Source organism: Pinus tabuliformis, chromosome 3_2 (genome assembly GCF_031772625.1).
Source record: "Pinus tabuliformis cultivar Carrire ecotype Pingquan chromosome 3_2, CPIR1, whole genome shotgun sequence".
In the NCBI taxonomy this organism is placed as follows: Eukaryota; Viridiplantae; Streptophyta; class Pinopsida; order Pinales; family Pinaceae; genus Pinus; species Pinus tabuliformis.
The window spans coordinates 861,543,426-861,561,008 of record NC_142302.1 but is presented as its reverse complement, the minus strand read 5'-3'; positions in this window follow the sequence as shown (position 1 = coordinate 861,561,008).

The following is a 17,583-nucleotide window of genomic DNA, read 5'->3' as shown; positions in this document are numbered from 1 at the left end:
CTTCAATCAAAATGAACGAGTACGTCTTCCATAATTTTCCAGGGTTCTAACATTAGAAAATACTCTGACTGCATTTGATTTCATGTATAAAATGTATTTTCCCATTGGATGTTACATGGTATTTCTGATGCCCGCCTCTGGTATTGTAGTCATTTGGAGTCAATGAGTTTACACCAGATTCTTTGTTTAGAGACTTGAGGTGTTTTGATGTTTCTAATATTGTGTAATTGCAGTGATGAATGAACCGATAAGTTTGACCCAAGTAATGGTACAAAACTTTTGATTAAGGTCCATTTTTGTCGATTTAACTTCATCCTATTGCCATTGAAAAATTAGAGCCTTCAAGGTCATGCACATTTGATCCAGAAGACCAATAATACCCACAAATGGTCATTTCTCGTTCAAAAATTGAACACACAGTGAAGGGAATTAGAAAGATGGAACCTGATTGTTTTATAGTGATCCACTATAAGTAACGTCTTAGAGTCTGTTTATGAAATATAATGCCCAAAAATTGATACACAGACACAACACTTCATAACGGTGCTTGTATCACCATCAAACCCTAAACCCCATAAGCTGAGTGGTCAGAGCAGCCAGATCTTGTTTATGACTAGGTTGGGAAACGTCCTCTTGCTGGTCTCAAGATCATTTTGACCTATATCATCGATCATTCCAGAGTGCACCTTTTCCAGGCCCCAAAATTGTCCCTCAGCATTGAATTCATGTGGATTTGTTAGAGGTTTGTTGTCTACATTTCCTTTTAAAAATCTAGTGCATGAATGATTGTCCACATGTTCATGAAGAAGAGAACATCTTTGCATTTGATGTGGTCCAGAGAGAAATTTTTTATTTGGTCAAGTCTGTATTCTTCATCAATTATTTTCTTGACACCGTTTTCATTCTCGGCACCATAGTTGTATATGTCATCGAGGGTTTCATTATAGGTTTCATCAATCTTCTGGGCTGTCCAATTTTGTTATTGTCAACAATAGAGCCATCTAGAGGTGGAAATGGATCTGTATGACTGAAAGCTTCAATAATTGTGTGTTTATATCATACCCTTTGTTTGTCTACCAAGGAATATCCAATGGATCTGTATGGCTGAAAGCTTATAACATACCCTTTGTTCGTCTACTAAGGAATATCCATCACATATGTCAATAACATTTTGTTCCAGATGAGTATTGACAGTAAAAGGAAGAGACTTCCCTATCCCATCAGGCTTGAGGAATAAATTCAGATTGTAGGCATAAAAAATAGCAGGACTGTCGGATTCCATGATATAGGATCTTTGAGGATTAAACTATAATATTAATTGTTTCTTCACTCAGATAATAATAATGGTCACATTATTACTTTGCTGGCTTTGAAAAACCTTTTGAGTTTATTAACCTCAAACTGTAGGAAATCATGATTACTTCCATTTATTTCTTATACGATCATGATTAACATCAAAGTGAAACGTGGGGGTTACATTACTCCTCAAACTCACAATTAAATGTTGAGGTGCCAAGTATATTACCATGAAAGCCTACATCTTCCTTAATTTCAGTGTCTATGAAAATAGAATTAGTGTGATTGAACTATATTTCTGTGACTTCAAAAGTGTTTTCAGGATTTAAATTATCAGCAAGGGAAGCATGATCTTCATTATCCTTTTCATATGGTTGATCTTTTGGGGTAGAAACATGGTTTCTACCTGTCTAGAACTGCATATGGGTTGTATCATCGCTGGAAATATTAAAAAATTCTTCATTTCCTCTGTTTATCACTTTGTCATGTAGGAAATCATGACTGGCATCCTCAAAATGGTGAAATTTTTTATCATGCTCCTTGTTTTCATGCAAATCATTCATAAAATCTAGGACAGATAGATCAACACATAGCTGTTCTTTGATGAGGATGGGGTATATTGTGGGGCCACGTTGGTCACAAGTAGCCTGTCCATCAAGAACTAATCTTGTGAATTTGAACTGTCTTTTTCAGTGATACTGTTATCCTTTGTTGCAATATTTCTGGGTTTTTCAGATTTAAGTTTATGCTTGCTTATTTTACCCAATATTCACCTTGATTTCATTGATTGTTTCCTTTGATTTTGAATAACGTATATGCTGTTATCATCTTCAAGAGAGGTGGGAGCTTCTTCTTCTTGTACGTCTACCACAAGGTCTTGAAAGGTATTTTCATATCATTGGAACCCAGGGCCCCAATGCTCGAGAAAGCCCTTAATTAGACCAGCAATAGAAGATATTCCCTTTGGACTACTGGATCTAACCCAAGCCTTTTGTTTTTCCTCAAGATAGTATAGAATTAACCTCATGCATAACATATATATATTCTTTTGAGAAGAGTATATATATTATTTTCAATCCATGTCCTTGCCTTGCAGGACCTTGAGAGGGGTATATAGATTCTTCTCAATGGAAAACAGTTTCCGTTTGTATGATTGTTTATGATCTAATCATCTGCAGAATATCATAGTCCAGGATTGTTAGGGGATCTATATTCAAAAGAAGGCTTGAAGATAATATCCACTATCAAATTAACCAAGGGTAGGCTTAAAAGATGAAATTGAAAAACATTTTACTTCTTAATTCTCCCTACAAAAGAATTTTCAATTGCAAAGACTAAGCACAAAGAATATTGTGTGACTAGTCTTTCACCTTGGGTAAGTGTAGGAATTTACAGGGTAAGTTCCTCAGAAAGAATACCAAAAGGACACCGCTCACAACCAGATCACAGATCAATACACCAGTATTTTTGACGTGGTTAAAACCCTCAAAGAGGGAAACAGTCCACGGCCTGTCCCAACGTGGGTACTACAGGCAATTTATTAATCAAAGAATGAAAATTTACATAAGCTTCTCTCATGCACGGATTACCCGAACAATGACCCTCCATGCGCTTTAAATAGAACTCATGGACCAATCGGGTGTCAAGCCACGGATCAAGTGTCGGTAATACCGAGGTGAGAGTGAACCGTCGGATCACTACATATTGTGACCGTCGGATTGTAAGTTACAAAATGTACAACGGTAAAGAAACACACTTTACCTAACTCTATACCTAACTCTATACTAGACCAAGTTGAACTTAACTATTTCCTATGTGTCGGAATATCCTAACATCCCCCCTTAAGAACAACTTGGGATAGGATTGAAGGATTTACAAATATGACACAATACGAGAAGGAAGGAGGCACTAGAGCCTATCCCCCCTTAGTGACAACTTCCTGAACTCCAAGCATATATCGAAGTTTAGTGAACTTCGCCTCTGTGAGAGCCTTTGTGAAGATGTCTGCAACCTGATCATCTGTTGAACAATATTGCACTTCAAGAACATGGTCATGAATGAGCTTTCTGATGAAGTGCATGTGTAGTTCAATGTGTTTGCTGCGCTGATGCTGGACTGGATCTTTGCATAACTGAATGGCACTTTGATTATCACACCAAAGTGTGGTTGGATGCTGCTGCTCAAAGCCAAACTCTGATAGGATCTGACGAAGCCACAAGGCTTCCTTACTAGCTTCCACGGCACCACGATACTCTGCTTCTGCTGACGAAAGAGAAATGGCAGCCTGTTTCTTACAAGCCCATGTAATAGGTCCTGAACCAAGAGTGAAGACATAACCGGCAGTAGACTTCCGATCATCAGGGTCACCAGCCCAATCAGAATCAGTGAAACCAACTAATAGAGGAGCTGCTTTGGCACTGTAATGAATCCCAAACTGTACTGTACCTCGAACATAACGAAGTATTCTTTTAGCTGCTTTCCAATGACTTTCACGGGGGTTTTGCATAAAACGAGCAACAAGGCCAACAGCAAAGGAAAGATCAGGACGAGTATGGGTTAAATACAAGAGTTTTCCTACAAGTTGACGGTATAAGGTAGCATCAACTTCAGGAGAAGTACAAGAGACTGAAAGTTTGACTCCAGACTGAAAGGGAGAAGGGGCTGGCTTACAGTCTTCCATGTGAAAATGACGAAGAATATCACAAGCATACTTGGACTGGGAAAGGAAAATACCCTCCTTGGATTGCAAGACTTGAAGACCGAGAAAATAGTGTAAGTGTCCTAAGTCTGTCATTTCAAATTTCTTTTTAAGGCTGGACTTCACATGGTTTATAAGGTTGGGATCACTACCAGTAAGAATAAGATCATCAACATAAAGAACAAGGATGATAAGAGAGTTGCCCACTTTCTTGGTGTAGACAGTATTGTCAGAATGACACCTAGAAAAGCCAGATTCTAAAAGAAAGCTATCCATTTTGGCATACCAAGCGCGAGGAGCTTGCTTGAGGCCATAAAGGGATTTCTTAAGTCGACAAACAAGGCTGGAGTCTGTTTGTATGAAGCCAATGGGTTGTTCCATATAGATTTCTTCCTGCAAGTCCCCATGCAAGAAGGCAGATTTAACATCCATCTGATGGACTTCCCATTTTAAAGAGGCAGCAAGGGAAAGAACAAGGCGGATAGAGTTCATTTTGGCAACAGGGGAGAAGGTTTCAGTGTAGTCAATGCCTTCAACCTGTGAAAAGCCCTTAGCAACGAGACGAGCTTTATGTTTATCAACTTTCCCATCTGGTCCATACTTGGTTCTGTAAACCCATTTACATCTAACAAGTTTGCGTCCCTTTGGTAGAGGAACAAGATCCCATGTATCATTTGTCATCAATGAATGATATTCTTCATTCATAGCTGCTTCCCAATGTGGATGGCCTGAAGCTTCTGCAAAAGTGTCAGGATCATGATTTACTGGAGCTTGAGCCAGTAAAGAAGAGGCTCTTTCAAACTGAGAACGTGTACGTCGCTGATCTGTAGGATCACCGGCAAGATCACCTGCTGCATCCCGAGTAGCACGGACCCATCTTGGAAGTTGAGGATCCTGAGAAGGTGGGGGAGGATTATCATCCTCGCTTTCATCATCTGAAGAAGAAATGTTTTCAAAAGTAGAAGAGATAGGAAGAGGTGGCACATCCGCCGGACTAGGCTCGCAGGCCGATTTATTTTCATCAAATTTTACATCTCTTCTAATGATAACATTTTTGGACTTAAATGGAATAAGTCTATAACCTTTTACATCTTCAGAATATCCAACAAAAGTACATTTCTCACTCTTAGGTTCTAAAGCTTTATGCTTTTCATCTGGAATATGGGCCCATGCTTCACTTCCAAACACACGAAAGTGACTTACATCTGGTTTAATGGAACTCCAAGCTTCTTCTGGAGTGATATTCTCTAGAACCTTAGTAGGAGTGCGATTGATTATATAATTTGCACAATTAATTGCTTCGGCCCAAAAACTAAGACTGAGTCCTTTAGATTGCAGCATACAATTAGCCATTTCCTTTAAGGTGCGATTTTTCCTTTCAGCTACACCATTTTGTTGTGGAGTGTATGGAACAGTATGTTGCATTTGAATTCCATTTTCGGTGCAAAAGTTGATGAATGTGTTTTTAACATATTCTCCACCATTATCAGTTCTTAGCTTAAGAATTTGATGTCCAGATTGTTTTTCAACAAAGGCTTTGAAGGCCAAAAATGTGTTAAATACTTCGCTCTTGAGTTTTAAGAAGTATACCCAAGTGCGTCTGGAGAAATCATCAATGAAAGTTAAGAAGTACTTGCAGCCAGAGAATGAAGCAACAGGAAGAGGACCACATAAATCACTGTGCACAAGCTGTAAAGGGGCTGAGGCGTGCCAAGAGGCACGTTTGTCAAAACTGTCCCGATGATGTTTTCCGAGTACACATCCGGAACAAACACCATCTCTGCAAGATACCATAGGAAGACCTGTCACCATATTTTCTTTACATAGATGCTGAAGGGAGCGATAGTTTAAGTGACCAAATCGCTCATGCCAAAGTTTGCTCACTTCATCATTATGAGCAACAAATACTGAGGGAAGATTGGATGACCCAAAGTTGTGAAACTTATACAACCTTGTGGAATCATCAGCAAGACCAGTAGCTAGAATCTGTTTAGGATCTTTTAGATCCTTGATTACAACATCATGAGGTGAAAATTCAACAATTTTACCTTCACCTGAATGAGTTATCTGATAGACAGATAGAAGGTTGCAGGATAAGGTTGGAACACATAATACATCATTAAACTGACCATTGTCTAGATGAACAGTTCCAGTCCCTACAACATTAAGAGATCTATCATCACCAACATATATATTTTTGGTGTTACAATCATTTAAAGAAGAAAACATGGCTTGGTTTTTGGCCATGTGATAAGAGGCTCCAGAATCAATGAGCCACTCATGAGAATGAGAAGAAGAAGAAGATACATTTAATGCATAACCAGACTGAGATGATTGACAACGACATGCAGAAAGTGCCATTCCGGAAGTTGAAGTTGAAGTAGGCTCCACATGGATGTTATGTTTCTTCATTGCGGCTTCCAAGGCTTCCATCTTCTTAAAGCATTTAGATTCTAAGTGGCCATCTCGATTACAAAAGTTACAATGTCTATCAGTCTTCTTCCATTTGTTTTTATTGGTCTTATCATTTTGCTGAAATGATCTTTCATTTTGAGGCTGAGTTGGTTTAGGACCATTCTTTTGAGGATATGACTTCTTAGGATTCTTTGAATTTGGTTGCTGCTGGGCGGCTAACGCTTTCGTGGAAGAGTTTCCAAGATTAAGAAGACCAAGGTGTAAGAGTTTTTCTTGTTCTCTTATTAAGGAATCACAAAAGGAGTCAAAGGAAGGGGCCTTGTAGTCTTTTCCTTGACAAATGAAAGCTTCCCTTGTAGAATGGAAAGTGGAAACAAATACAGAGTAGGCTGGTCCCAACTTAGTAAGGATGGAATAAATAAGGTTACCATCTTCTTTCTTAACTTTAACACCTTCCAAGAGATATCTAAGGGTCTTGAATTTGGACAAGAAATCTTCAATGCAAGAAAAATTATTAGGATCCAAAGTAAGCAACTCATTTTCAAGTTGATGGGCTCTAATTTCATTTTTAATCCCAAAAACTTTAGCGAGTTTTTCTAATGCTTCATGAGGAGTCTCAAGTTCTGCAATGTGGAATCTAAGATCAGGAGAAATAGACATCCCTATCAAACCACGTGCTTGATCTTGTCTATTTTCCCATTTTGCAGCCTTGTCTTCATCTTTTGGTTTCTTCTCTTGGTCTGTGGCTATTCTGAAGAGACCTTTACTTCTAAGTAAATCTTCCATGTAGGCTACCCATTGGAAGTAGTTAGTGCTGTCAAGAATGACTTGGCATGGACTTTCCATTTTTTTTTTTAAACTGAAGCTGAAGATGCTGAAAGTAAGTGTTCCAATGGATAGATCTCGAAAAAATAGGCGGTTTTAAAAAAAACGGCTCTGAAAAAGGCTTCCGGATGAAGAAGTTATGGCTTTTTGAAAAAAAAATTGTTGATGTTGCCGGCAAAGTGCGCGAATGTGCGGGAATGAAAAAATCCGCCCCCACAAAATGGAGACTTGAACCCAAGACCTCTACTCTCTTAAAATAGCTTTGAACCAATTGATCTATACAAAAAATTTGAGAGAGAGAGAGAGAGAGAGAGGGGGGGGGGGCCTTGGTTTGCGTGCTTGCCTTGAGAAAGCTTTTTTTCCCTACAAAACACAAAACACAAAACCCAACATGAATATGCAAAGAAAAACGAACCTTGCGGCTCGAAGTTAGCTTTAGCCAAAAAACTAGAAATTTTAAAAAAAAATCTCAAAGTTAGCTTTAGCCGAAAAACTAAATATTTTTCTCAATGTTTCTGATTTTCCGAGATCACACTAAGGTGCAGGGAAAAGAGCATACGCATGAAAAAAATCCTTCCTTTCTGTTTCTGATTTGCCCAGATCGCATAGAGTCACAGGGCAAAGAGCATACGCAGAAATGAAAGGTATAGATCCGGTTAAAAAAAAGGCTAAATAAACCGAAACCGAAATAAGCAGAGAGAAAATAACAGTAAACTGCAAAAAACACTGTATACCTCCCGATCTGAAAAATGACGCAGCTAGGGCTACCGGAAACCTTTTCGCGTGAAACGAAAGGGGTTCCTCACTGGAACAGATGCTCCGAACGCAACAGAGCAGTCCTCTCGGCCCGAAAGCAGTCAGAAACAGCAGATCTAGGAAACGACAGCCGCATGCAGTTCTACCGGCTTCAGATTTGGATCACCAACGGACGCGGCCCTCAAATAGCTCCGATACCATGTAGGAATTTACAGGGTAAGTTCCTCAGAAAGAATACCAAAAGGACACCGCTCACAACCAGATCACAGATCAATACACCAGTATTTTTGACGTGGTTAAAACCCGCAAAGAGGGAAACAGTCCACGGCCTGTCCCAACGTGGGTACTACAGGCAATTTATTAATCAAAGAATGAAAATTTACATAAGCTTCTCTCATGCACGGATTACCAGAACAATGACCCTCCATGCGCTTTAAATAGAACTCATGGACCAATCGGGTGTCAAGCCACGGATCAAGTGTCGGTAATACCGAGGTGAGAGTGAACCGTCGGATCACTACATATTGTGACCTTCGGATTGTAAGTTACAAAATGTACAACGGTAAAGAAACACACTTTACCTAACTCTATACCTAACTCTATACTAGACCAAGTTGAACTTAACTATTTCCTATGTGTCGGAATATCCTAACAGTAAGCTAGCTGCTACCCTCTCAAACATGATCAATGATGATGGTAAGTCTTGGGATTAGACAGATTCCAGTGTGAATTCTATAATGCTACCTAGTACTTTGTCAATCCAAACATTTTGTATAGGTTTACAATGAATCCATCACAAGAGCAATCATTGAGAACCAATAATTTAAGTTATTGATGTTATGCATAACAATTGTTGTTATATTCGATATTCTGCCAACATGCCATGCAGATTTTGTTTCTCAATGTGTATTCATGTATTAATTCAATTGTTTTCAAACTATTTTATGTGATCAATGATATGCATAGGCACTTTCATGGGTGCTTCAGATCCTAAAAGGCTGAACTTGCATACACAGGAGTTTATATATAAAAGTGAAGATATGACATGAAATAAATTCTATCATGCTCTAATAACGAACTAGGGTTTTGGTGAACAGCCTTTTGAAAATATAGTCTAATGGTTCTTTTGTGTATTTGTATTCCTGTAGCAGGATAGTTCCAACAGGATTTGATTTAGACAACTTCCAAGAAAGCCATTAAGCTAATTTTTACATGTATTAGCTACAACTACATATTATTTTAGCACACTTTGTCTTAATGCTCTTTGTTTGCCACTAAGGATTAATGAGGATCACTGTTTCATTGATAGCGTTGTGCACAAACATTAATGATTAAATAGGTTGTTTTAGTGATACCACAGTTGTGCATATTTGTTGTGATTACCCTTTTGTTCCCAAAATTGGTTAGATCTCACCAAAATCATCCTACACCTTATTCATCTTTCCACTTTATTTTCCCTAGCAAACAATTCCATATCTAATGCATAAGGCTTATGGTGGGTCACACCATATTTAATGACGTGAATTTGTGTCATACATTATGACAATACTGTTTCTTGTGTCACTTTAGCATAAGTGACATATCTGTCAGAGGTTGACTGCAACCAGGAAAAGCCATCTTGGGATCTTGTGATTTGATGTGAGCTATTATAGGAAAGGTCCTGAAAGGCTTGCCTTGGTTCTGTTGTTAAATTAATGGTCAAATTTTGAAATTAGTGTACATGAAACAATTTTGTGTGGTGTAATTTGAGGGTCTGTAAAATGGCAAGTCAATAAGAGGAAAAACTTGGCTACATATGTGGTGAGAGAGAAATTATAGGAAGTGAAAGGTTATTGGGAAAATAAAGAGTCATAGGAATTGGAATGTTTAGTGTTAAAAGCTCTATTATGTGTTCATGTGCTTCCAAATCCATTTTCTTTTGCTCTGTCTTTGTAATAAAATTGTCAGTGTCTCATTTCATAGTGTTTTTGTCTTATTGAATGATCTATGTGATCCAAATCCAGTGATAACATGATGTTAATTTGCTTCAATTTTGACCTGGCATCAGAGCTGAAGCATGTGTTTTTGGAAAGTAGAAGATGGATAGCTTTGAAATATCTAAATTGAGAGCCACACAAATCATGAGTTAATTCATAGTGACATTTGTGGTCCTATCAAAACAAAATCACTTTGAGGATCAATCTACTTAAGCATCTCTACCATGTGAGCCCTAGAACTCTTGTTTCTAGGAAAAAGCAAACTGTAAAAAATAACAGTTTCTGGGAATCTATTGAAACTGACTCTGTAGAAATCCCTAATCACTATAAAGACCTAGATACACTTGTCATCAAATATAGACCCTGAGATATATTGACTGCTCAACAATTATGAATCTCAACAATAGATTTTATTCAAGGTTGAATATGCCAGATGAACGTATTGCACTTCTGGAAAACTGAAGCCCATACATCATCAAGATGTACCCTGACTGTCATACATAATCATACTAATAGTAACATATTCTGACTTCCCAGGATATCAAAGAAACTGCTTTAATATTCTATACAGTTGTAGACATATGGAAAATACTTTGAAAACTTTGGTAGCTTTGCTTAATCTATTAAGCAAGCCTTCGAACTTCTGATCAGCAAGTCTTCCATCTTTCATCTTATTCCACATGCATCTTGTCATATGAGTTATCAATATTGTAAATCAGCTATACAAAATTTTGACAAATCTCACTCAAAGACAAACCCTAGGCACCACCAAGAACATCGACTCTCAATCTTGATGTGCATTGCACTACCCTGCAATCGTTATTTCACAATTGTGTATGCAATAGTACTAACTCATGTATAGTGATCTCAATGTCAAGACTTTCACAATTCTCAGCCTTTGCAAAATGCATACAACACCTACTCTCAACAAATGTAACTACCTGAAAGTATTGTCAATAGTATATTTGGAGAAGCAATTGAAGTGACCTTTTGAGCTATTGCTTTAGAGAAAATGACTTGATATTTCAATCTCCAGAAGGGATATAGCAATATTCAATAGTAGTAAGCCACCAATCAATTATGATCAAGTGAACAAGGTAATCATCATAGTGTTCCAAGGGTGATCTTCACAAGATGAAAAGCTGAGGACATACTACCTCAAATTATATTCTTCAGATTTGAGCCACAGAGGTATTTCAACTAATAAAATTAGATCTTCAAAGATTGACACAATACAAGGGTGTGATCAACTTGAACCCCATATGGTGCTTCTTCATTTATCTTCATCCTCAGGATTGTGCCATTTATATTTATATCATATACCATCAGCTACAGGGTTTACTGTGCTAAAGACTTAACCTTGTCAATGTTACTTCTATGCAAGGTTCTTGTCAATTTATAACCTAGATCTAAGGAGATATATCATAGATACTGATTTCAGGGCACTGAGATAAGGTCGTATTACAGGAGCAAGCTGTCTCTGGCTGATTATAGTTCAGACTACTTCAAATAATAATCACAGGTGAAAACTTGATTAGTACGAAGTTAATGAAATCTGAATTATGTTATACTTCGAGGTTACAACAGTACAAATATGTTATAGATGAGAATTGTAGTCACTATCATGGGATTTGCAGAGTATCAATTTCCATGTGTCATACCTTATCCATCTTATCATGGCCAATATGTAGTTTGAACAGACCATTTTACATATCAAGGTGTTGTGTAGATATAATGAGTCATTGTCATGTGATTGGAGAGATCTGTAGTGATTCTTATGAACACCAGGCGGGCCAGAGTTTATAGAATGCAAATCATAACATGTGAGTCATAGAAACATTGCAAGTCGAGGATCTTAAAGGGCTGAAACACTTCTGTAATGATGAACCGAGATAATGCCAATTATTGAGAAGGTTTGATGGCAAACTGTTACAACCTTTTTTATTTGCTCCTGGACCCCTACCTGACTGTGGTCTTCCGCCAAACACCTCTATTCCAATTTGTTGATGGTTTGGACTATGATTCAAACAAAAGATAAGAGTCACAGTTTCCCATCCAAGAGATCCAAGGCCTGTGTCCTCCTGCCAGCATTTCAGCCTCTTGTCCAAGGTTGTCAAGGCCTGCGGCCTACTTGTAACACACAGCTAGGGCTGTGGCTTGCTGTAGGAGAGAAAAATCCAACTATGACAAGCCCAAACATCATGCAGAACTCCCTCTCAGATGCATCTTCCTCCTTGCTACAGTTTGGACCTATGAGAGATTACAAAGTAGTCCAAAACACAGGGAAGAGTGCTTGACCTAGCTGCGCTCTAGCCTGGGCATATGTGGCCTAGAGAAAAGTATTTTACACCCTCCAAACTGCTTATTAATAATTTGTTGTAGCATCCCTCTTTCTATGGCTTGTAATAGAGATTGAACACACCAAATGGCACAGAAAAATACCCAATGAGCATACCTCTGACTGTGGCCCTATCCAACAAGAAACTCACTCTCATAATCAAGAGTTAAACTTCCCAAACAATCCTCTAGCCTCCACCCATGGTGCCTTAGACCTGCGACTCTCTCCCAAGGAAACTACACCCTAAATAGAGATAAACATCTTCATTAACTTGACTCTTGACACCTACGTCCTTGCCTTAGGCTTGATGAGTCGACATAAGGATGAGGCCGACCTTATAAATTTACTTGAGAACATAAATTCGAAAACCCATTTTCCTTACCCAAATTTGGCAATCTTTAGATCGATTTTGGTCTTATCGAAGAGAGGAATTTAATGTTGCAATAATCTTTCCCATAGGAGCTGTCCAAAGTGGAATTTGGCCCTATTTGCCAATTTTAACAAACCAACATGATGGAGTCTAGCTAGATTAACCCTCCAGTTGTGCAAGGAAATTTTGGGTTGACAGACTTACCTTTTATAGGACCTAGTTCATTCTAACAAACAAGAAATGCTTGAGAATTAGTGCCTTGTGTCATTTTCAAATGCTGCAATGGATTATGAGTTCTCTGGCAATGTTCTCGAGGAAACTGTTACAAAAATAACAAAAAATTATCTTTGGTCATTTCACAGAGATTGTTTTCCTTTAGAAACAGAGAGAGATTGTTTTTACAATACCTTCTTTTGTTTGTGGCATGTAAGTAGATCTTGAGAGTAATATAGATAGGAAAACTAGTTGGTCAGCTTGTGATAAAGGTTAGTAACTTCTTGGACAACAACTTCTAACCTTTCCACATTCTTCTAAGAACACTGGATCCAAAAATCTCCAAGGCTTCAACTACACTGATTATGACATAGAAGTTGGAAGAATCAGAGATGCCATGGATGTGTAACTGTTAACATTTTGAAGATGATAACACGTGTGTCTTTCAAGGTTCATCACCAATCATAGTGAAAACAACAAATTTTACCACTAATATAGTTCCTCGGTCATGGATATCAATCAAGCCTAGTTAGCCTTACTTGCTTGGTAAGGAGATGAGGCTTCATGTTTTCCATCTTGTTTTCCCCAAAGAAAGTTATTCTGGTAGTTTAAATTATTCATTACTTTCCCCTTTTACAAACAAACACTTGGCAAAAATAGGATTTCACACCTGGGAGTGTTTTGTAGGATAAAGGGAAAGGTGAGTGGGTATCCTAGTAGTAGTTGCATTGGTCTTATCATCATTACACCACTTTTCATATGGGTCTTCACAACAGAGAATCACCATTACACTTTGTTGATTTATAAGCAATGATTTGGCTGAGTGACTTGGTGCAAAGTCACTACAATATATGTCATTTATAGATCAAGAAATGTCAAAATATTTGCCTTGTATGGATCATACTAGAATAACTGAATTGTTTCAGAGATATGGGAATGGCGACCTTATATTGTTTGACCTGTCAGAGATAGAAGAGCAATGCCAAGCAAAGAAATTACACATTATATATGATAAGTGGGATCACCCATGACAATCTTTACTTCAACCTAATCTAGGTGAATTCGAGGGGCCTACTCTCATAATTACTTTTGAAGAGATTGTGCTAAGCATGGAGGAAATATGCATTCTCCATCTTAATCCTCCATGGAAACTTCAAGGTCAAACCCTTAGCTATGGCTCAGGCTTACTAAGTTGTTACCTGCTATGTGACCTTCCATTGATAGTTTTTGATGGATTTATTTATTTATTTGATCCTTTGGGTTTGGACCTTAATACATCTTTGAACCCTGGTCATTTTATACCTTCAAGATCACCAAGTGCAAAAATGTATTATTTAAGAGGTAAAGATTTGCTTGGGAGGTTCCAAGATCAATTTCTTCCACTTTTTGTTCACAAAACTCTCTCCTAGGGCTCATCTGATTCTACAATTATTTGTATACCTTTGAAGTCTAACTCTACAAAAGACGCTGTTGAAAGTGGTGATCAGAGAATCAAATGATTATTTAACAAATTTAAATATCATGGTATTGTTGTATTGTTGGTTTTTATGTCAGTTGAACAGGTGTTATTGTCAACTCGGAAACAGGATTATCATTTCCATGCTAGAAATATGCTGTCTTTGTGGGTCCCATATTTTCCATTCTAAGGAGTTTATTTCTAGAAAAAAAAAAGTGGAGAAAATTTCAAATATCAAATCTATTTAGTAGCTCAAGTGTTGCGACAAAATTGCATACTATAGATGTATGCATAGTTGAATATGGGAGCAAAATTACAGATAAATGGCTTGTTACCATTACCCTTGGCTTCGGATAGACAAGTGTGGCATTGGACAGGAGGTATATGTCTTACAACTTGGCTCAAATTGTTGGTGTTGCTACAAATGTGTCCCAGTATGGAAAAACTACGAGGGTTTGTTTAGATAATTGCATCTTATCCCCCCTTCCATTGAATTTCTCAGTCAGCATGCTAGTGACGATCATTGTATGTTTTCTTATATGCCACAATGCGGGGCGATATCTATTTGAAAATGAAGCCTTCGTAATTGCTTTAGGAAATAAACATGACACACACAATCAACTTATTGCCTCTTGGAATAAGGAATTGATGGCTTTTGTTCATGATTCCTATGTGGAATTAATGGTGGAATTTCAAAGACTTAGAAAGGATCCTTTAACTTCACGTGTGGACTTATCTATTGCTCAAGTTGTGAGTGGGATCTTGCAGATCTCTACTGATAAAGTTTATTCATTTTGGCCACAGAAGCCTAAAAGACTATCTCCTAATCAAATTTAATCTATTGAAGGTTTTATGAGTACTTCGAAAATTCCAAATGTTGAGTGGCAATGTCTAATAAAGGGAGTTATAAGGCCTTTTTACTCATGTCTTGTTGAATTACTTGTTTGGCAAAAATGTCGTTGTTTGGTTGTGTTTGTGCTATGCGTAAATCTAACATGTGTTAGATTTTCTTCACCTTGCAATGTTGTTATTGACAACATGCTTCTATTTTGGTTCGAATAAATCTAGCATGCATTAGATTTTTTTTCACTACAATGTGGTTGTTGGCAATATGCTTTTGTTTGTGCTAGAAGTAAATATTACCATGTGCTAGATTTCTTTTATCTAGAAATGTTATAATGTGTTTGTGTTTGTGCTAGAAGGAAATCTAGCATACATTAGATTCCTTTCACCCTTCTATGAGTTTATTGACAATGTGGTTGTATATGTTAGAAGGAAATCTAGTGTGCACTAGATTTCTTTCGCATTGCAAAGTTGTTGTTTGCAATTCAATTGTTTGTGCTAGAAGGAAATCTAGTATGTGTCACATTTCCCTCACCTTACAATGATGTTATTGGCAATGTGCTTGTGATTGTGCTAAAAGGAAATCTAGTATGTGTTAGATTTCTTTTGCCCTAGAATGTTGTTGGTAATATGTTTGTGTTCTTGCTATAACAAAATCTAGCATGCGCTAGATTCTTTAGCCCTACAATGTTATGTGTTTGTGTTTGTGCTAGAAGGAAATCTATCACACATCGGATTTCTTTTGTCTTGCAATGGTGGTGTTTATGGCAATATGCTTGTTTGAGCTAGAAGTAAATCTAATATGCGATATGTTTCTTTCACCGTACAATATTGTTATGTGCTTGTGTTTGCGAGAGAAGGAAATCTGTCATGTGTTAGATTTCATTCACCTTGCAATGTTATTATTGGTGACATGTTTGTGTTTGAGATATAAGTACAAATAGCATGTTAGATCTAATTCACCTTGCTATATTGTTATTTGAAATATTCTTATGTTTGTGATAGAAGAAAATATAACATGAGATAAATTTCTTTTACCCTACAATATTGATGTTGGTAATATGTTTGTGTATGGTGGAAGGAATTCTAACATGCACTAAATTTATTTCGCAATGCAGTATTGGTGTTAGAAACCTACTTGTGTTTGTACTAGAATAAAATCTAGTATGCAATAGATTTCTTTCACAATGCAATATTGTTGTTGGCAACATGCTTGTATTTGTGCTAGAATGAAATATAACTTGCATTGGATTTCTTTTTCAATGCAATATTGTTGGAAATGTACTTGTGTTTGTGCTAGAAGGAATTCTATCACGCGTTGGATTTTGTTTGCCATACAATGTTATTGTTGGCAATGTGCTTGAGTTTATGTTAGAAGTAAATCAAGTGTATGCTAGATATCTTCCACCCTGCAATGTTGTTTTTGACAATGTGATTGTGTTTGTGCTAGAAGAAACTCATTCTGTGTAAGATTTCTTTTACTTTACAATGTTTTTGTGAGTAATATGCTTCTATTTACGTTATAAGGAGATTTAGCGTGTGGTGGATTTCGTTCACCTTATAATATTGTTATTGGCAATGTGCTTGTGTTTGTGCTAGAAGGAAATCTAGCATGTGCTAGATTTATTTGACCATGTAATGTTGCTTCTAGCAATATGCTTATGTTTGTAGTAGAAGGAATGATATTGATTGTTAGCTTTCATTTGAGGTGCAATGTTGTTGTTCGAAATGGGCTTCTACTTGTGATAGAAGGAAAGCTAGCACATTATATTTCCTTCATAATGCAATGCTGTTATTAGAAATATGTTTGTCGTTATGCTAGAAGGAAGGTTAGAATGTGTTAAATTTCCTTCATATTGCAGTTGAAAATGTGTTTATGTTTGTGATAGAAGTAAATCTTGCATGCGTTAATTTTTTTTCACAATGCAAAATTATTGTTGGAAATGTGCTTGTATTTGTGTTAGAAGGAATTATAGAATGCACTAGATCTTTGTTCTTGTGCCAAAAGGAAAACTATCAAGATTTCACCCTCACCAAGGTTAGTGCTCTGATATTGTTCGTGGCAGTGCATTTGTGATTATGCAAGAAGGATACCTAGTGATTACTAACTTTCTTCTAGACACCATTACACTTATGCAACCAATGCTCTAGGAGTGACATTGTTTAAATAATCACAATGGTTAGAGTTATAGCTTTTGATGTGCCTTTTTATTGAATTTGGAACAATTTATGAAGATCAATGATAGTGCAAAATATTCATATATAAATATATGTTATTGTTGGGACTACATTTGTGCTTGAGTTGGAAGGAAAGATAACGGTATAGCTTTCCTTTTGGCACAAACACAACAATCCAATCATAATTATTTGATCCATGGAGAATAATGTGAGCTTTGT